Here is a 22774-nt window from a genome sequence, read left to right as displayed (position 1 = left end):
CAAGTGTGCAAAATTTCATCACCAAGTAATAAAATTCTGTTTTAAGGGATGGGAAAGGGTGGTTTTTCGAAATCTCACGGAGACAATGGCCTTTCTCTTGTTTTGAAGGCCAAGTGTGCAAAATTTCATCAAATTATTATAATAAGTTGGTATCGGTTTCGTTTAGTTCTGCAAAGTTGTTTTAACCATTTTTCTGGCATTTCGATATGTATCCACTACCGCCATTCATTTCAGAAAAAAGTGCGGTAGCAAATAAAAACGTTTACAGAACGACGCGGCAACGGTTTGTTTTTGACATTTCAAATTAACTCCATAGAAACCTCAAACACATCAGAAACATAGACAATATTCACAGGGTTGCCAACACAGTCATCTCTTCAACCGTGCGACACTCAAGAATGTATAAATATAGAACTTATGACAAAAGTCGTAGGGATTTTCGTTCGTAGATGGCGCATAGCGAGTAATTCGTGGTAGAGACTCTGGAATAGATACCCTGATCGAGAACCACGGGACAAATAATAATCCCTAAACTCAATACAACAACGATACAACACCATTACACATACCCAGTCATTAAATATTTTGACAAACTCCCTTAAGAAATACAAACTAAAAGAAATTATTTAAATTTTTAAAATAAACTTAAAATACACTTTACCTCAAACTAATTTGGCTGTGTGGTATATTATTGTATAAAAAATCACTGTTAAAAAAATCTTTTATTTTTACAATATTTATATATTATTCTATACACATATGTTCATAATTTAAAGTCTATTTGTATGGAAGTATTCGTAAAATTATTTAATTTTAAAGACGACACTCCCTCTTTACTCAAACACGAGTTTTTCTCAGTTAGGGAGGTATTAATTAACAGCTTGAAACGAATATTATATACTTACGCTTATGCAGATAATTTGATATAAAATACTGTTATATACCGTCATTGGACAGTTGGTATAAGTACTTTGTTATTACTTTTTAATTTTCTTAATCTTAATCCTCTGTCTGCTGTACACTTACTGATTTCTTATTTCTATCAATATGTTTAATTTTTATCATTCTGTTAGTATATAAATATTTAAAATATTTTAAAATTTAAATTTATATATAAATGAACTACAGGTAACACAAAACAAAGTAATCAAAAAGCTATTTCATTTCAAACCTAGAACATCAACAAAAAAATTATATACCTATGGAAACAAAACTATTAAAATTAAGAAAATTATATGAATATAGTACATGTCTCCTTATTTACAAAATAAATAATAAACTCATACATACAAATACAGAACTCATTAAAACGTCCCAAGTACACACACACTTTACACGGCAACACGATAAAATACATTTAAACACCATACACATTATGGCAAGCAATCCATTGGTTACGAGGGAAGCAACATATATAATTGCCTCCACATTTAAAAAAAATTTGTTCAGTTTTATGCTCAATCAACACAACAATGAAAGTGAATAATATCGTTGTGTAATATATTTATGTGTAATGTATTCGTTATTTCTAGTTAAATAAGTGAAAAATGTAATTTTCTTTTATCTAGAATAAAAATATTTAAAAAAACGAGTGTTGAATTCTGGTAAGTTGAAGGGCAAAACAATGCAGTAAAACTAGATAAGGTAATAAATAATTTAAATGTCAATCCAAGTTAAACGTTCCCTTACCAGAACAAACGGAATCAAACATCCTTTCAGAATATTTACGACGTTGGCGTTAGGCCTGTTATTAAATTGAATCAATATGATATAATAGTAACTCCATACAATTAAATACTCACTTTTAATTACCACCCATTAAATTACCTATCCACGGCGAATCCGGTTCCACCAACACTGATATATTGATTCATGTATCTACCGCGACAGTAATGTCCCTAATAATTATACGTATTGACAAATTACACCACAAACAGTGTATACTTTATCGAATTTATTGCGATTAAAAATAGATTGATACTTGTTAACTCGTCAGGCTAATTTGTTCGGATTTGAGAACAAACAGATAATCCGTGGAGTCAATTTGTTCGCTTTTAGGAACAGCTCATCTGGTATCATAGAAATTGTTGTGACTACCTCTCTTACCGCCATAGATAGAAATATGAAATAAACGGTGTAGTAAAGAGAAAAAAAACAAGCTTTATATATGTATTTAAAAATGTAAATGTTCGTTTGTTCAAAATCTTAAATCTCTGAAAATTCCTCACCGATTGCTTTGAAATTTTGACACAACTTTGCATTCGAATACGCGTATAATAACAATATTAATATCTTTATTTAGAATTTACAAAATTTATAAATAAATTATTTTTAATTTTAAAAATTTACAAACATAATATTGTAAAGGTAAAAAGAAAATAAAAGTATAGTTAGTTGAGGTTTCTCAAATACCGCCTCACTAGGCTAGCCTGTGTTGAGGCAGAATTTTTCGTGTTAGTTCCTAGTACCTTTGAACATACCTTGTATTAGGAAGTTTTCGCTCAATAATGTGGTGACTTCAATAACTGCAAATTTGGGTGAATGCACCGGTATATATTATATACCTTTATTATATAGATGTCACCTGTGACAGGTAAAAACATATTTTTGACACCTGTGACAGATAATTTTTTATTTATTTTTAAAACAGCGCCATCTGTTGGACGTAAAAGCAACACACGCTATTGTTTATCTATATGCACAGACAGGCTGAGTCACAGTTACACGCGGGGTACAGCTAGTAGTCAAATATAGAAGTTAACCACAGAATATTTAAAATGTACACCTTTGTGAAACGAAAGGTTCCAACCCAATTTAAGAAGATTTTTTTTTCTTTTTTTTAAATATGAAACAAAAAAATTGAGGTGGCAGAGATGTTTATAATAAAATATTTATTATTTTCTTAGACGAAAAAACGTTAGAGAGTCACTAAGAAAAAATATTTTTGATCTCAAAATTTTAATATTAAAAGAATTATGTGTTTATTTGTAGTAATAAAATTTAGTAATAGTGTATTTCATCACCTTTAAAAAACAGATTTTAGTTTTCCGATACGTTCAGAATTATTCCATTTATTTGGATTTTATTGAGAGCGGAAATACACACAAATTCTCAGAGAGCATCTTTACAAAATATAACGCTTAATGTGCCAGAGGCCTGAAGGGTTAAGGAGCTGGTATTCGAGCAAGAAAAACTGCCTATTACTGCCTGTTGGCTGTCTATATTGTCGTGTTCCGTCAAAACTGCCGTAACGCATAAGACAAAAAAAAAACTATATCCTGCAATAACTCCACCAAACTTAGTGTTTCAGGCTAAAATGATTGCTTAAGGCGATGCACTATGTCGTGTAATATTTTAAATTGAGCCGCTATCAATAACAACCCTTACGTAGATGGCTATAAGGTTTAAATTCCCGCTTAACACCATCCGCTTGTTTTGATTTATGCAAGTAAAAAACATGGCCAAAAAGTGCCTTTTATTTTATTTTGTGGATGTTCCGGCATAAATATTTATTTCTTTTTGATCATTTTATAAATAACTTAATTCGCCACACTATACAATAAAATCATAACCGAAAATGGGTTCGTAAGTAGGAGATTTTGAACTTAAAGGAGTTTTCATAGGCCCTTACATTATTTTTTTCTGGGCTTATAAAAAGACTTATCTAAAAAATACTCGATTATTTCAAAGGCCAAGATGTATTCTACTCACAGTATTTAATTAAAGCATCTGAAACATTTCTAAGCGACCAAATTTTCAAACCAAAAACACATGATTTTGCATTACTACGTATGGCATCGCCTTAAAAAATAATGTATTATCCTTTGTGCTATGAATAAAAAACCTTGTCCCTTAAAAACATTAGTTTATCATTAAAAACAATGAACATTTTTATTTATAAAGATTTTTAAGATTGATTGATTCTGTAGAAACTAATTTCTCAGTTATTACACATACGTATCGTGGCAAGTAGAGTTACATTCCGCTTTTTTTCACGGGTAAATAGTATTTACCTATACACAGAAGAAATACATTCGAATTATGTGAAAAATTGTAAATGGTAGTATAGAAAGCATGTATTTACTTAACCTCATTGAATTTCATATACCTACGAGAGATATTCTTTCCAAAATCATGTTTAAAATAACAATACCAGGACTGAACATTTAAAAAGCTTGATTGTATCTAGATTACATGAAGTTAGTAATATATACTAAGATGTGGTGGATCTATTTAACTGCACGGAATTTAGGTACAAGAATGCTATACTATCATGTCTTTTCAATCAATATTAATTTAGGAACAACGTTTTCTTAAAGGTTATACCCCTTCATGTAATATATCAATTAAAAAAAAATTAATAAGCCTAAGCGAAACATGAAACAGAACAAGACACAGAAAATAAAAAAAGATAACGGTCACAACTAAGAATCGAACCAAGGGTCTTTTTTCTTACCGGGACAGCATCTTAACCACTCGACCACTAAACAAATGTTAATAGGTCCGGTTAATATATCCGATACACTATCTAGGTTACAAACCAATTAATTAGAACGTTGTGATCATTTAAAAAGGTAGCGGCCAAAAGTATGGGAGAATTTAGTTGCAAGATGATATTGTTAATTCTGAATGTGAAATATGAGATCGACAAATATGACGTTTAATAATTGGGTCTCAATGGTCAAGTTGTTGAAGACGCCTGTCCCGGTAAGACGAGAGATCCTGGGTTCAATTCCTAATTGTTACCGTGATATATTTTTATTTTCTGTGTCTTGTTCTGTTTCCTGCCCTTTTTAGATTTATAAGTCTTATCTTCTTCAATGAAATATTAATTTACCCCAAATCTACTTACACTTTATTATATTTATATGTCATGTACTTGTAAAATATATTTACATATCATGTACTTGCATATTATATTTATATATCACGTACTTGTATATTATATTTATATATCATGTAATTGTATATTATATTAATAAATCATGTATTTGTATATTATATTTAATTATCATGTACTTGTTTATTATATTTATATATCATGTACTTGTAAAATATATTTACATATCATGTACTTGCATATTATATTTATATATCACGTACTTGTATATTATATTTATATTATATTAATATATCATATACTTGTATATTATATTTATTTATCATGAACTTGTTTATTATATTTATATATCATGTACTTGTATCGCCTACTTTTATATCCTTCTAAAGCTTGTATTAATATTATACTTTCTGTAGTCATTTTACGATCAAATGCCACAGTTAATTGCTATTTAAAAATATATATATTTCCAGCACTTGCTAATGCTTGCATACTGTGACATGCAATTGTTGTTTATGGTATATTTATACTGTGGATATTAAATAAATAAATATTATAAGTAACCATGTCTATAAAATCATTGCTTTTCCTATTTCATAATATAATAAACGTGGCTTTTATTACGTATCTATGAAAGATAGGTGGGTACTACTAAATTTCACAACACTCGGCCTAATTGGCTTTGCGCTGGTAGGAAAGCTAATGCGAGTAGGTTCCTCGAGGTTGAAGTAGACTCCCAGGCCGTCAAGAGTCAAGACGAATGTCACGCTGTAACATAACAGGGGTACAGACCGATACACTCAACTTTGCAGTAGGTAGGGACCAACGCTGAAGATCTTAAGGGTGAAAAATAAATCTTAATTTTAAGTCATTACTTTTCATCAGAATACATTTGGGCAAAAAAGCTTCGTATACTATGGTACTAAGCTCTACAAAAAAATCCCACTCTCATTCAAAACTCACAACAATATTATAGCATTTAAATTTCAAATGAAAAACTGGACACAAAACATAGGGAAATCATAAATAGATAATATACTGACACCAAATACAGACTGAAACTGACACCACTCAACTGAACAAAAAACACGATTTTATATATATTTATAATTATTTTAGAAAAAAAAAACACTATTTAATATATTTATAATTACTTTATATTATTTATACTACTAAATTTTAATAATATGTACATGAAATTCTCAGCACGGGAGATCCCAGTCAGGATATCATTATGTCTATTTGTCACAAAAAAATCATGTAATAAAACACTATCATTATTTTTACAGTATAAATTTAAATGCTTATTAAAAAAAACCAGTATGAATTATTTACATATTATATTAATAATGAATTATTTATAGCGAAGCTGACAATACAACCACGGTGGTAAATACTCGTAGTATCGCCCTGATTAAGGACTTTCGAAACGTTACTTGAAATGTATTTAGCCGTGTTCAGTGACCTAATATGAATCGCCAGGTACTTCACAACCATATTTTACCCATCTCCTTTCCCTTCCCTTTCAATAAGTTCCACCATAAATTGAGTTGCCATAGTCCCACCGGCTCCGAGCTTTGGTCTCTGTTAAACTCACATTTAAAAAACTTCAACTTGTCTTTAAACCGAAGTCTATGCTCTTTTCTGTCATTCGTGTTTCTTTTCTCCCACAACATGGATCTCTTCAAGACAAGGGTTAACCTCTTTCTATTCTCATAAATACCCTCCACACAGCATATCTAGTAGGCTTTGAGGGAAATAATTTAGGACTTTCTGCGTGGAGGGATAAAAATAAGAAAAAAACCTTGTTGAAAACATTTTGATAACTATTATACATTTATATAGTCGACACATTTGGGTGAGAGGGCTAAAACATGCGATATTATTTATAAATGTATTCAGATGATAATATATGCTATTGCGTCTTGAGAGGAAGCTACAAGCCAAAATATGTATATTCTTGTTATATTGTAGGTAGTAGGCATTAAAATCGCTTGACAAACGCAGTCTAGAAACGTTCGATTTCAAGCACAAAACTGGTTTTTATTTATTTTGTAAATAATTTTATAAGAAAGCAAAAAAGTTAATCAAGTGAAACTGTCACAGTTAATCTTAGCTATGATACTGTATTTTTTAAAAGTTGTTTCCTTTACGCGTTCGTACATTTTTTGAAAAAAAATTAGTAGTTTCCATTTATATTTTTATTGAGTAATTTATTATTTTATTAGTATTCTGCTCAAGCGAAACGACAGGAAAACCTTCAATTTATATAAATCATATTTTGTGGTATTCATAATATACACCAATTCGTTATGCTTTAAAGTATAAAGCAAATTATTTGTTTTGTTGCGCCCTTACACAAAACAATATGTAGTTATTAGTGAATAAATAGTTTTGTGCGTATAAAAACTCAATTCTTTCATGAAAGACATACAAATACAATATTGTATTGAATCAACGATACAAAAACTATTTATTCATATTGCGTATGTACGGGCGCAAACAAATAATTCTTCCTAATATTGTAAAGCATAACTTGCAAAAAGTGTATTTCGATAAAATAACTAAATTTATCTATGAATGCGTGGATTTTAACGTACGTTACGTTTAACCTTAAACAAAAGGAAATGGGAACATTTATTTCAGTACTGCTATGACGTAATGTAGAGTATCGAGTTAGTTTCCCTTATGCCTGCAGAGTTAACTAAAGGGTTTTCCAATAAGAGGTGTTATTTTGATATTCAATCGTAAAAGATCAATAGTTTCGTTGCTTGTGTGGCACGTAGCGCCGTCTTGTTGAAAGTAAAGGTTGTCCAGATCAATACCATCCAATTCCGGCCATAAAAAATCATTAATCATCTCTCAATAGCGCAATCCATTCGCGTAACTGTTGCTCCAGCCTCATTTTCGAAAAAGTAAGGTCCAATGACTCCGCCGGACCATAAACCGCACCAAACAGTTGAGGATAGAGAGGCTTTTCAACAATAACTCTTGGGTTTTCCGAGCCCCAGATGCGACAATTTTGCTTGTCGAGCCACCGAGGCCACCAAGGTGGAAATGGGCCTCATCACTCAAGATGATTTGCATTTGATTCACTCAAGTGAATTTTAATAATTTCAATGCGTTGTTGAAGCGTGTATCGTTCAATTTTTATTAATGGCGTAGTTTCTACTTGTTAAATGTCAAAAAATGACAGCAAATTCAAAAGTAACATCTACCGAAATAGCCGGCTATTCAAAATAACACCTCTTATTGGAAAACCCTGTATGTCAAGCTGTAAAAGGACCAGGTTACCAAGGTTTGATTCCCACACTTAGTAAGGTTCAGTCGCTCATTAGATTGGCAATGCGATCAGGAGTACATAGGTAGGAAGATAATATATAATAGTAGAGCGTAGAGAATCGTGTCATCGTAGGGATTACGAAATGAGGTTAGGTTTACGATGGAGACTGTACTCTTTCGTTACGGCTTGCAGAGTCAGGATTAGATGTTTGATGATCTGATGTCAGCGAGAAGAAACGCAGAATAACTAGGCCACGTAATGCGTAACGACGAATTAATTAATTGATGTAAATAAAAAAGACACACAGGTTTGTGTCTAATGCTTTCTTATAATTATCGTATCTTATTATATATATCCAGACAAGGACACCTGCGTTGAGTACCTGTTCAGATATATTCTGAAAGGAGGAGCCACAAACTCGGCTATCAATTACATAGAAACCGCACAGAAAACGATCTTAAAGGTAATACTAAAAAAACATAGACTGACTGATACAGACCAAATATTCAACAGCTGTGACGTACTAGATATACGCCAATTATACATTAAAACACCACTAAACTACATTTTTTTTATTTTAAATATATTATTATGTATTTTTAATTTTAAATGTATAATTTTTCTCATTAAATGTATTATGTAGTTTATATTTTCATATTATAAAATGAAGGCCTCAGCACGGGCAAGCCACCCCCAGTGAGGCCTAAATTACTGGAAAACTTGAATTGTAAAAAATATTGTACCAAATAAAAAAAATAAAAAAAATGACTAATATTTTATTTACAGCAAAGTGATAAAACAGTCGAATATGGAAATCTGGAAACCTTAAGAAAATAATTCCTTACAGGGCCAATGACATCTTTGGTGATGCCGTGTGGAGGCTCTTTGAGGAAAGGAAGGAGATGAAGTTCTGGGAAGAAAAAGGTATGAGGGTTGTTTAGGAATCTGGAAGTCCCGAGTGTCCAGGAGTGACGGTCGAATGAATCCATCCCTCCCAATACGGCACAAGGCGATGTTCCGTGAGAGTCCTTATGGAGAGGTCAAAAGGTCTCCCCCAACCAGTAACTCCGATCCGGCCTGCCACGCAGTTGGTGGGCAGACGCATCTGCCGCGAAACCCGAACAAACATCACCCCATGAACCCGGGCACCTCTGCTAAATCACCAAACACTACGAACCACTTGGGGTGAGCTATGGCAGAGGTGTTGGTTATCCAACTGACGGTTCCTGGGGCGGCGGTACCCACACCCGCCTCCCAAATTTTATTTATTTATTTATTTTTACATTAGATACATTTAAAGCAGACATAACAGTAATAACATAGCATTATGAGAGCATATATTTAAAATGAGTAGGTACAAGTGTTATTACTTTTGTTAGGTCGAATTTAGTTCCTAGCTAGGCAGATTGCCTGTTCTAAGGAACCAAATGTAATTTTTTTAAAATTAAGTACCTATACTTAAGTTTTTACTAAATGTGACATTAATAGGTAAACATGTATAGTTTTAAGTGACATTATATAATAGTTTTTCAGTCTTATATTAAGTTTTTACTAAAAGTGACATTAATAGTTAAACATGTATAGTTTTAAGTGACATTATATAATAGTTTTTCAGTCTTGTATTAAGTTTTTACTAAATATGACATAGGAAAACATGTATAGTTTTAAGTGACATTATATAATAGTTTTTTCAGTCTTGTATTAAGTTTTTACTAAATATGACGTAGGAAAACATGAATAGTTTTAAGTGACATTATATAATAGTTTTTCAGACTCCTCCCTACCTGAGCCAATCAACCATTTAGTATATGCGTTTAAAACCATTTTATTTGATATTTATTATGTATCTTAAGATCATTGAGTACTAGGCATATAGTTACAATTGCAAAGAGGAAGATTAAACAATAATAATATGGTAATTTATGTTGTTTGACGTAAGTAGATGGAGATAATGGTTGTGTTTGGTTCATATTGCCCAATGTTAATAATAAGAATAGTGCAATAATTGATTCGTGTGTTCTGTAAATGGCAATAATGTGATAAATATATTTATCGAGTTTTATTTCGGTTTGAATACAGTTAGTTAATGTATCTAATAATAGATATCTATCACAAATAAAGAGTTAGTAAGACAAACCCTGAGTTACAACAGAAATCGTCCAGTAAAAAAATTGTAGAGAGAATTCAAGACTAACTGCAGAATATAATAGTTGATACATTATTAATGAACACCGGCTGGCCTTGATTTTTCAATCGCAGATAGACAGATAGATAGATAGAGGCAGACCTCATCCGGCTGTCGAGTCACGTGGCGGCGAGGGGAACAGGGCGATACTAATAGTAATAGCAGGTGATAATAAATATGATGCCTAATTATTATTATTATATTTGTACAAGGAAGTGGACATACATTATGCTTTTAATGTGTGGCCCTGTGATCAGTTTTCAGGACCGGTATTCGGATTGAAATGGCTCCATCTTTAGCAGTATTTCATTACATAGTCCAAGGGATTTATTGTTCTCCTTGACTACCCACTTTGATGCAATAACTATTTATAAGCCTGAGAGCACGGGCGGTAATCATAACAATATGTATTTGTAAAAGCAATGTGTGTAAGTCGAAAATCTCTAGTTTTTAGCTATAGTTATAAGTCACATGATGGCAGTATTGTGTAAATACCCACGCTGTAATAAAAATATGTATAGTATAGTAACTGGTTATAAGTCACTAGCTATTTATTAATCTTAGTTAAGCCACTAGTCATAAGTCTTAGTTGTAAATCATTAGTTATAAGTCTTAGTTGTAAGAGTCTAGCTATTAATCTTGGTCAAGCCACTAGTCATAAGTCTTAGTTATAAATCATTAGCCGTTAATCTTAGTTGTAAGACACTAGCTATTAATCTTAGTTGAGCTGTTGTCATAAGTCTTAGTTGTAAGTCATTGGCTATTAATCTTAGTTTTAATACACTAGCTATTAATCTTAAGTGAGCCACTAGTCATAAATCTTAGTTGTAAGACACTAGCTATTAATCTTAGTTGAGCCACTAGTCATAAGTCTTAGTTGCAAGTCATTAGCTGTTAATCTTAGTTGTAAGACACTAGCTATTAATCTTAGTTGAGCTGTTGTCATAAGTCTTAGTTGTAATTCATTAGCTATTAATCTTAGTTGAGTCACTAGCCATAAGGCTTAGTTGAACGTCATTAGCCGTTAATCTTAGTTGTAAGAGACTCGCTATTAATCTTAGTTGAGCCACTAGTCTTAAGTCTTAGTTGTAAGTCATTGGCTATGGATCTTAGTTAAGTCATTAGCTTTTAATCTTAGTTTCAATACACTAGCTATTAATCTTAGTTGAGCCACTAGTCATAAGTCTTAGTTGTATAAGCTATTAATCTTAGTTCCAATACACTTGCTATTAATCTTAGTTCCAATACACTTGCTATTAATCTTAGTTGAGCCACTAGTCATAAGTCTTAGTTGTATTAGCTATTAATCTTAGTTCCAATACACTTGCTATTAATCTTAGTTGAGCCACTAGTCATAAGTCTTAGATGTAAGTCATTAGCTATTAATCTTAGTTCCAATACACTTGCTATTAATCTTAGTTGAGCCACTAGTCATAAGTCTTAGTTGCAAGTCATTAGCTATTAATCTTAGTTGTAAGTCTCACTTGATTAAGTATTTTTTTCACCTGTATACAACCAACTTTAAAAATAAAATAAGCAGTAATTGTTGATTGAAGTACTATTACATATTGAATTATTTGGCGCGTTGGAAATAAGCTGAAGTGGCTCAGTGGTCCAGAGCGTCTGACCTGACATCAGAAGGCGCGGGTTCAATTCCCGTCGGCAGCATTTATTTTTACTCGGGAGATATTTTCAATTTGTATTGATATTACAGGCGACTAATTATTGCTTATAATAATTTATTATCAAATTTATGTTATCTCAAAATCAATGTTTCGTTATACGACATTTGACTTCTTTACCATGCATTTAGACTGTTAAGTACAACTGTAGGATTAAAACCAAAAATAAAATTTCTTTATTGTATGTCAATCTAAAAAAAAATCAACTAAAATAATACAGTAGCGATTACAGACATCATAATAATATGATAATTATTTATTATAAAAGGTCAGTCCCGCTTTGAGTTGTTTTATTTTACTAAAAACGATTAGAGTGATTGTAAATTTGACAGTTGATAGACATATTATTAAGAAAGCTGTTATTGTATTTATCACAAATGTAGTATGTATTTGAATGTCAATTATAATCTGTATCGGTAGACAAATAACTATTAATGATGATGTAAAAAAACTAATAATTCGAGTATATTTACAATTAGAATGATATACACTTTTTTGGCGCCCATAGCATTCAAATTTATAGACCAGCCGGAAAAAAATGGAACAAACCAAGTGCGAGGAGCGCGGTGGGCCACGTGATCCTCTCCCTTTTATGTGATTTGTCAGTAAATGAATCTGACAGTATACTATAAAAGCTGCTTCGAATTAGTAGTCCTTTTTACAATGGAGCGCAAATTGCTTATTGCGTTAAAAACTATAAATCACACATCGGGCAAACTGAAGTTCGGGCTTGTTTCCAAAATTGAATATTTATTTAGACACTTTAACAAATGTCTTTTTAATAATTTTTCCACCTCACTCGTTTTTAGCGTTGCTACGCCAGGTGGTTCTTTTAAAAACGAACTTTCAGATCCTACATAGAAAGGTCCCACAAAGTACTTTGCTGCAAACATTTGCCATGCTTTAGCGAACTTTACTTTTCTGCGCAGGGTACGGTTATTTCGATATGCGCTCTTCGGCGGCCAATGTACGACTGATGTCGTAGTTTATTCAAAGCATTCTCGAAGCCCCCTGGTTTCAAAAATATTGTCACGTGGTTTGCCTTCAGTTCGTCGAAATGATACCCAGTATTCTTACCGCAGTGTTTTCAATTGGTTTTTGTCAGTTAACATAGTCTACACCCCAGCAACTCAATTATTCTTACCGCAGTGTTTTCAATTGGTTTTTGTCAGTTAACATAGTCTACACCCCAGCAACTCAATTATTCTTACCGCAGTGTTTTCAATTGATTTTTGTCAGTTAACATAGTCTACCCCCCAGCAGCTCAATTATTCTTACCGCAGTGTTTTCAATTGATTTTTGTCAGTTAACATATTTCACACCTCAGCAGCTCAATTGTTCTTACCGCACTGTTTTCAATTGATTTTTGTCAGTTAACATAGTTTACACCCCAGCAGCTCAATTATTCTTACCTCAGCGTTTTCAATTGATTTTTGACACCAACCCTGGGAGTGAACAAAATGATTTTGTGCAAATTCTGTGTTGCGTTCGTCTGACGTGAACACCTAAATAATAATTTGTTTTCATAACTATTATGCGTGCGTATGTAAGATCCCAGGTTGCTTATATCTCGTTTACATCTACTGATAATTATTATATTATGTCCTGTGTTCCTGACCCCATTTTAGTGAAATAGGTAGGAAATAGATAAACCAGCGTGCAGCATTCACAAAGGTTCTGAATACTCTCAACCCAGTTTACCGCTATTCCAACGGGTTTAAGGCACTACAGAGATATACAACTCGCTATTAAAATGCGTTATTTTCAATTTCCGGAAACTAAAATACTTATTTTTCATTGTTATCTAACTGGTACACTGTTTTCTGTATATCTACTATTATTTTTTGCAATCATTGTTTATATTTTATTATTTACTGGAAAACACACCAAATACTGTTTGGAAGCATGTTGTCTCGGAGGAAAATTGTGCCGATTCTGGTTCAAGAGGGTTTTTCCCAGCAGACATTATATCACACCGTTTGTGGTTTACAGGACCACAATGGCTTCATCAACCAAAAGCACTCTGGCCGTGTATACAATCAATCTGTCGAAGAAATACAAGAAATCAAAACATGCAACCTTAAAACGTTTGTATCATTTCAAATAGTACCTGATTCAATTATTAGTAAATATTCTTAATTTTATAAATTGCAACGCGTTGTCGCTTGGATAATGCGTTTCGTAAATAATTGTCATAAACGTCCTGGTAGTGGTAATTCAACCTCGACTTACCTTAGTTCTCGCGAATTAAAGGATTCGCTTATTAAATTGAATTAATCTGAGTCTCTTCAAGATCCGCATTAATAAATCCCTCCCTAGAGCTCTGATCTTAGCCTCACAACGCTGCCCCACCGTGGCGACATAGCCACCCTCTTTACATTTTACAGTCAGGGGTATTCTTGTGAGGTGTCACATATAAAAAATTAAATAATAAAAGTTTGACACTCCTGGACACACTGACCCTCAGATTCCTATCCACCCCTCGTACCTACCTTTTTCCTTCCTGCAACTTCCTTCATTAAAAAGACCCTTCACACAGCATCCCCAAAGATGACATCTTCCCTGAGGGGAATAATTTTCCTCAGGGCATCTTGTGTGGAGCTACCGTAAAAAAATTAATAAAAATAAATATGAAAATTTCCCCTCTTGCTAAAAGGTTGCGCATCACTGAAAGTGATTTTACAACAAGTAGAAGTATTACGTATATAACGAAGTAAGGTGGTTTATGACTTTTCCTGTGTTGTCTTTCACCGGAGCAGTGGAACGTGGTACCTAAATAATCTTTCACGCGGAAGTTCATTTTTGAAAACGGTTTACACGGCACAACAGCCCAGCAAGCAATCAACATAAATGCGGACTTTATTAGACAAACATTCATTATGTCTGAGAGCTTTAGCCCCCAGTGTGCCAAGACATCCACCGTGGACCTGCTAGTAGCTTACCGAACTTGTCTCGTATAACAAAATGTATTTTAACTAATATAAATTTATCACTTTTGCCGATTTGTCACTGTTTTTGTTGGTTAGTTAGTTTTTTAGTTGTTGTAGAACCGTTTGATAGATTCCTCTATTTCAACGAACGGATTACAATCGTTAGAGCACATGCGTCAGGTGGGAATTCTGTTTCCTCCTTCCTACAACACTGGTCTCTTCCAGACTCATGTTCACTCCTTCCTCTCCTCGAAAATACCCTCCACGCAGCAACCCCAAATATGACATATGCCCCGAGGGAAATATAACAATTACAATTACCATACACATTATATCAGTGGCCAATAATGAATTAATTACACAGATCCAGTGGGTTTAGTATTGTTGTATGACCTCCAAAACCTCCAGTTTAAATAATATTGGCTTAAAAAACATGTATGTAGATCAATAAACGCTGCTTCTTAAATGTATATAAGTTTTATTACATATTATTATACATACATTTTTTGAATCGTCGGTACGACTGAATCTGCTGTTTATGACGTCACAACCAGTCTACGTGAGTAATATATCCATGGTCTACAATGCTTGTTTCTTTCGTAGCAATGCAGGATTTTAAACATCGTTAAAATGTTAATCAGGTGCGGTCATGGACTAATTTTTGCACATTGGTCCAATACAATAACATTAATGACGAGATGCTAGCATTGTACCTACTGTTCTTCTATGTTAAAAGTGGGTATGCCTTTTGAGACGGGTCACTGATGACGTCACACGTCAGATCCACAGATTTGGTGCGATTTCGGAAACCAGAAAAATTAAAACTTAACAATAAAAAAAACTGAAATTTAAGGTCATTTATATAAATAAAATATAAATGTTCAATTGTTTAAAATCTTAAATCTCCTAAAGTTCTTCACAGATTGCTTTGAAATTTTGACACATCGTTGCATTCGAATACGCGCGTGTTTTTTAAACAGCGCCATTTGTTGGACTTAGAAGAAACACACGATATTTTAATTCTATCTGCACAGCCAGACTGATCCACAGCAACGCGGGGTATAGCTAGTTAATTATAAAAAAAGATAAAAGGGGACTGGAGTTCCTTATTCGGGGTATTGAGAGGTTGAAGGAAACTTTGGAAAGGTTGGGAATTATAAAATGAATTGTTTGAAAGTGGAGTAAGTGTAGGTACTGTATCTTATCGTAATAAGTTACGACTTTCCGAACCAATTTGTGAGATTGAAACTGACCGAGGTAATATTTTTAGAATCGCCGTGGGCCATACCAATTTAGCCTTTAGTTAAATCGATACTAATTTATGTGGGAACCAAATCGATGAAATCAATAGTAATCTTACTCCACTAGTCTAGAAATATAATTATAAATACATTGTAAGGTTCTTGTATACTTTAGTAACAGTGTATTATTGTGCAGGTTTAAAATATCTATATATAGTAAATTAGGTACAAGGAAGAGTGTCTGTAGTCGCGTGACTTTGTTTTTTGTTCAAATCTACAGCTATATTCCGAGATTGATGAAATTTTGCACACTCGACTTTCAAAACAAGATGAAGGTCAGTCTATACGAGATTTCCGGAAACCACCCCATCACCTTTTCACACCCCTTAAATCAGAATAAAGCCCGGGCTATGCTGGGTGTTTCATACATGCCCCTAAAAATTACACGGGATCTAAGTTAAGACTAATCTCATTCATTTCTGCTGTACAAAAACTATTAAACGGTGAGCTCTAGCGTTAAGAAATTGGCAAAACTGCATGGAATATCCAACTACTTGAATTTTTTTACATTTGACGTTCAAAATAAGAGGAAAATTATTACTGTCTACATCCGATTTTGAAAAACTCTGCGTAAAACCCGGGCAACGTCAAGGATTTCGGCTAGCGTAGTACAGGGTTTTCCAATAAGAGGTGTTATTTTGATATTCAATCGTAAAAGATCTATGGTTTCGTTGCTTGTGTGGAACGTAGCGCCGTCTTCTTGAAAGTAAACGTTGTCCAGATCAAGACCATCCAATTCCGGACATAAAAAATCATTAATCATCTCTCGATAGCGCAATCCATTCACCGTAACTGTTGCTCCAGCCTCATTTTCGAAAAAGTAAGGTCCAATGACTCCGCCGGACCATAAACCGCACCAAACAGTCACACCTTGAGGATAGAGAGGCTTTTCAACAATAACTCTTGGGTTTTCCGAGCCCCAGATGCGACAATTTTGCTTGTTGACGAAGCCACCGAGGTGGAAATGGGCCTCATCACTCAAGATGATTTTTGATTCACTCAAGTGAATTTTAATAATTTCAATGCGTTGTTGAAGTGTGTATCGTTCCATTTTTATAAATGGCGTAGTTTCTAAACGTCAAATGTCAAAAAAAGACGGGTTCAAAAGTAACATCTACCGAAATAGCGGGCTATTCAAAATAACACCTCTTATTTGAAAACCCTGTATATATATATATATATATATATATATATATATATATATACTTGCGTGTATATAATTTATTATATTATATTATTATATTATATTATTATTATTTTTTTTTTTTTAAACTTCCGATTTAGTTGTCCGGGTTAAGTCTTCCCCAAAGGAAAAACTTAACCCTTCCACTCACTTTTCCACAAATGATCAGCTAGTCAATCAACACTATGTAAGTGCATTATATAAGTAAAATAAATACAAAACAATACAAGAACAACAACACGTCAAATCACCAGATATCAAATGGGAAAAAAAATTCACCGTCTCCCGATATTTTCATATCAGAGGGTTCGGCTCGGTAGAACTTCTAACAGGGCCTATAAATCCTACTGATCCCTCAACATAAATATTTAAAAAATCTTTTGTTATCCTACATGTATTCAAAATGACCGACTTTTGCATCTTTATATATAAATTTTTTGATAGATCTAATACGCCTAAATTTTTAATTAGAGAGCTAGGTATAATGCCAGTAGCCGAAATAACGAATGGTAATATTTTTATAGTCTGAGAATGCCAAATTCTTTTTATTTCATTTCCTAAATCTGTGTATTTTCTTATTTTTTCACTAACAGATTTTTGAATATTACAGGAATTTGGAATAGCAACATCAATGATATAAGTTATTTTTTTAATTTTGTCATGTAAAACTATATCGGGTCTATTATGACTAATCGCTCGGTCTGTTAGTATAGTTTTATCATAATATATTTTATAAAATTCGTTTTCTAAAAATGAATTTGGTTCGTATTCATAATATGGTACTACATTACGGCAGTCAATCAAGTTATGTTTAATTACCAAATTTTGGTGAATTATTTTTAAAACTTGATTGTGCCTAAATGTATACTCGGACGGTGCTAATATAGAACATCCCGATATAATATGTTCTATAGTTTCCGGAAAAGCCAAACATTTTCTACACAAATCATCAATTTGATTTGTATCTTTGATTATATGCTTTCTATAATTTTTAGTATTAATGACTCTATCCTGAATTGCAAGCATAAATCCTTCTATTTCTGCGCTCAACTCTCCAATACTCAACCATTTGTTTGACTTAATTTTGTCAACATACGTTTGGTTGAGATAATTGAAGTGTTTTGCGTGTAAAATTTTATTTGACCAAGAATCTAATAATTCCTGGTTGGGATTTATAAAAATGTTGGCATTCTCATCGTATAAATTTAAAGGTGTAATATTTCTATCTGCCTTGCAAATTATTTTGTGCATTTCTGAGCTATGAGCTTTCCTATGGAAAAAAGTTCTTAGCATTTCTACCTGATTATGTTTCAAAGAAGTTATTTTGACTATACCTCTACCTCCTAAATTTCTAGGTAAATTAACTCGTTCTATAGCTGAATTTGGATGATGGCAATTAAACTTTGTTAGCGTAGTTCTAATTAATCTTTCTAAGTTATCTAAATCTGTATTAGACCATTTAATTATGCCAAATGAGTACGTTAATAGAGGTATTGCCCAAGTATTTATTGCTTTTACTAAATTTTTAGCAGATAGATTGCATTTTAAAATTTTCCTTATCCTAGTTTGAAATTTAATCCTAATATCATTTTTAATACTACTATGGTCTAATCTATTTGATTGTGGGTATCCTAAATACTTATAAACCTCATCCCTTTTCATACTAGTAATTTGGAAATTTCTAAATATACTCTCGTCCCCATCTACAATTTTGCCTTTCTCTATATGGATCGTTCTACATTTATCTAAACCAAATGTCATTTTGATATCATCTGAAAAGTTTTTAACTACCTCGATCATTTTCTCTAAATTTTGTTCAGAATTCGAAAATAATTTTATATCATTCATAAATAATAAATGCGAAATTGTACTACTCTCCCTTGTATTACCCTTAACTTTTATTCCAAACTTGCTTTTAATTAACATTTTAGATAGAGGATTCAATGCTAAGCAAAACCAAAGAGGACTCAATGAGTCTCCTTGAAAAATCCCTCTTTTAATTGAAATGCCCGGTATTACTATTTTCTTACCTTTTAAATTGATAAGTAAATTGGTATTCCAAAAGGACATAATATTTTCCAAAAAGCTAATAATAATGGGGTTAATTTTATATATTTTTAATACTCTGATCAGCCACGAGTGCGGGACACTATCGAAAGCCTTTTGGTAGTCTATATAGCAAGTATGTAAATTACGTTTTCGAGTTTGAATCTGTTTTAGAATTACAGAATCGATAACTAATTGTTCTTTACATCCCATATGTTTTCTGCGACAACCTTTTTGTTGTTCAGATAAAATATTTTTTTCATCTAAATGAGTATATATTAAATCTGTTAAACAAGAGGTTAAAATTTTGTATATTGTCGGTAAACATGTAATGGGTCTGTACCAGTGGCGGTTCGTGGTCTTTTTAACAGGGGGTTCAGAAATTCAAGAGAAGATAAACATATCTAATTAAAATTTACTTACTGTTGTCCTTCGTCAAATAGTCGAATACGGCAGCAGTCACACAACTTAAATAAAGTTAGTGGGAGGGGTACCTACATATTATTGTTTTTAAATCACTTCACTAGACACAAATATTAGATAATGAGAAAAGTTTTATAGGAATTAAATTGTTTAATGTTTTTATAGCACTCAATGTATGTTGCTAATTATTATTGTTTTTCGAGAAGAATAATTTCGTAGAATATACATATAATAGATATTTAAAACATAAAAAAAAAACAAATAAAGGTGGCACGAAATAAATTTACTAAGTCTACTTCAATAGGTAGTAGATTTGCAAATGCCATAAGCAAACGGTTGGAGAAATGCAGAAACAAGAAAACAAAAATATGTACAAAAATGACTACAAAGTTAAATACCATAATATAACATAAAAAATAACACTTGCTTCCCTAAAGGTCAAACGTCGACCGCGAAGTTCTCGGGTTTCTTCGGTTACATTCGTCAATGTTCGGAGGTCACGTGATAACACAACGCGTGTTCGGCGCACACAATTTGTCTTACTTTTGCAAAGAAAGACCAAATTTTGTATATGTCACCGTCATAGGGATCTGTACCGGCTAAAATTCTTTTGTATGAAGAGTTTGGCGCGGATTTCAACTCGCACAAAATTTGGAATATGTATCGTATTTTTCGGTGGCGCGGGTTTTGAAGGCGAAATTTTAATAGCGTGCTATCTATAATGTGCTTATATTATTATAAAACAAGTTTGTTTTATTTTCTCATCTTTTTAATGGGGGTTCGCCGCACAAACGCACTTTAGAGAAAACCGCCACTGGTCTGTACTGAGAAGGATTATTAATATTTTCGCTTTTGGGTAACATATAAGTAATACCCTTAGTTAGAAAATTTGGAAAATTTTGAGGTTGACTGACAAATTTTGAAAGATTTTTTGCCAAAAGAGGATGTAAAGTAGTCAGACGTTTGTACCAAAAATTATGTATCCAATCGCAACCCGTGGCTTTCCAATTATGAGTATTTTTAATAATTTTGGTTAACAATTCAACCGATATATTAGAAAAACTCATTTGTTCAATACCTGAAAAATTGAGTTCTTCATTTTCTATCCATGGAGTTGACTCGTTATGTTTTATATCTTTACTCCAAATTTTAGTCCAAAAATCGCGCATATCTGATTCAGATGGTAACGGAATATTATTATTCGAAATAATATTTTGTTTATCGTCAAGTTTGGAATAAAATATTTTTTCATTTTTCTGAAATAATCTATTATTATTTTTTTTATTATACGTATAATTATATCTTTTTAATCTACTAGCTTTTACGCCTAATTTTTGTTTTAATAAATCCAATAAATCATTGATTATATTTTCATTATTATGACTATCAATGTTATAACCAAATTTTCTACCAATTTCATCTACATGTCTCAAAATTTTCCTACTTCTATTTCCATTTTTATATTCTATTACTCTAGCTATGTTACTTCTTAAAAATACTACATCATTTTCTAATCTGATCTGCCATTCTGGTTTACTATAACTATATGATCTATCGTCAGAGGATGATAATTTAATTCCTAACTTATTACAAACAGTAATCGCACTAGCGTATACTATTGTATGAAGATCTAAAAAACTAATTTCGTCAAATATGATTTTTGGTAAAATTATGTTATTTAATTCTTTTTTTTTTTTTTTTTTTTTTAAAAGAAAGACAAACATTCCCAGGTTACGAATAACCCAACAATGTTTGAAAATCTCCTACTACCACCACAGAAAGCCGAAAATATTGCTTGTGTTGTGATGGAGGACTTAGCCAGCCGAGGAATCGAACACGCGACGCTCGGGTGAGACCCAAGCGCTATGCCCACTCAACCACTGACCGGTCGAAAAATTAATTTAGATAATTTCTTTGACGTATGCAATTTCGGTAATTTTGGTCTAACTGTTGGCTCTACATCTATATATCTGTTTATATTATTATGAAGTAAGTTAGCTAATTCTACTACATTTTCATCAACAAAGTTTAAATTTGCAATGTTGATTTCCCTAAGATTATAAATAACGGCTAAGTTATTTGAATCTACTGTAATATCATTGGACATTTCGACTAGAATATTATCCAAACTATCTACATTCAATGCATCTGATATGACATTGTTACTTGTGTTAATTTGTTCTAAATTATTTCCCCTTTGCAATCTATCTGCTACTTCTCTTTTAATCTGTTCTAATGTGACTACAGAAATTAAATTATTTTTGAAAATAGCTCGCTTTTGGTCTGCTAATCTTTGTTCGCTTACTTGGGCAATCGGATAATTTTGTGAGAAAAGTAAATGTAATTTTTTCCTATATAACAACATATCTGTTTCTACTTTGGTTACATAAAAATATGAACGAACAATGAACATATTGACATCGTTCGTCGATTTCATACGCTGTCTAGGAATACCTGCTTTTGTTTTTTGGGGTCTTAGACTATCCATGTTCATCTGTACAGATGACATAATAATCCCCTGTTCATCTACGTTGGTTGCAAATGACATTGTTGTCATTTTGCAAAACAACTTGGAGATGATTGTATCTTTACTACTACATTCCAGTAACCAAATCAATAAATAATTTTCAATGTGACCAAATTAAATATTCTAATCAAACTACCTTTCGACATAACAAATCTATAATTTCTAATTCAACTACCTTTCAACATTACGAATCTATGATATATTATATTCCAGAAAAACGTTATCAACATAAAAATATATTTTTATTTTTTTCAAATGAATGTCAAATATTGTTGTTTACCTTGGTTACTGGGGTCCTCAAATAATTTTTTTTTAAATCCTATTTATTTACCTAAATATCCTATGGCTTACTGGCAGTTTATTTAATGCGTTAT

General features: G+C 32.3%; 1 protein-coding gene and 1 non-coding gene across 4 annotated transcripts in view; one reads left to right on the top strand and one right to left on the bottom strand.

Annotated features, from left to right (window-relative positions):
* LOC149410477 (uncharacterized) overlaps positions 1-22774 on the bottom strand; it is a 150641-nt gene that overhangs the window by 73449 nt on the left and 54418 nt on the right. The window lies entirely within an intron of this gene.
* Positions 11904-11976, top strand: TRNAS-UGA (transfer RNA serine (anticodon UGA)). The gene has a single exon. It is a non-coding gene; the product is annotated as a tRNA-Ser (tRNA).

Source organism: Hesperophylax consimilis, chromosome 27 (assembly GCF_061612785.1).
Source record: "Hesperophylax consimilis isolate HC1 chromosome 27, BYU_Hcon_1.0, whole genome shotgun sequence".
Taxonomy (NCBI): Eukaryota; Metazoa; Arthropoda; class Insecta; order Trichoptera; family Limnephilidae; genus Hesperophylax; species Hesperophylax consimilis.
Note: the sequence above shows the minus strand (reverse complement) of the source record. Positions and strands in the feature narration are given on the sequence as shown.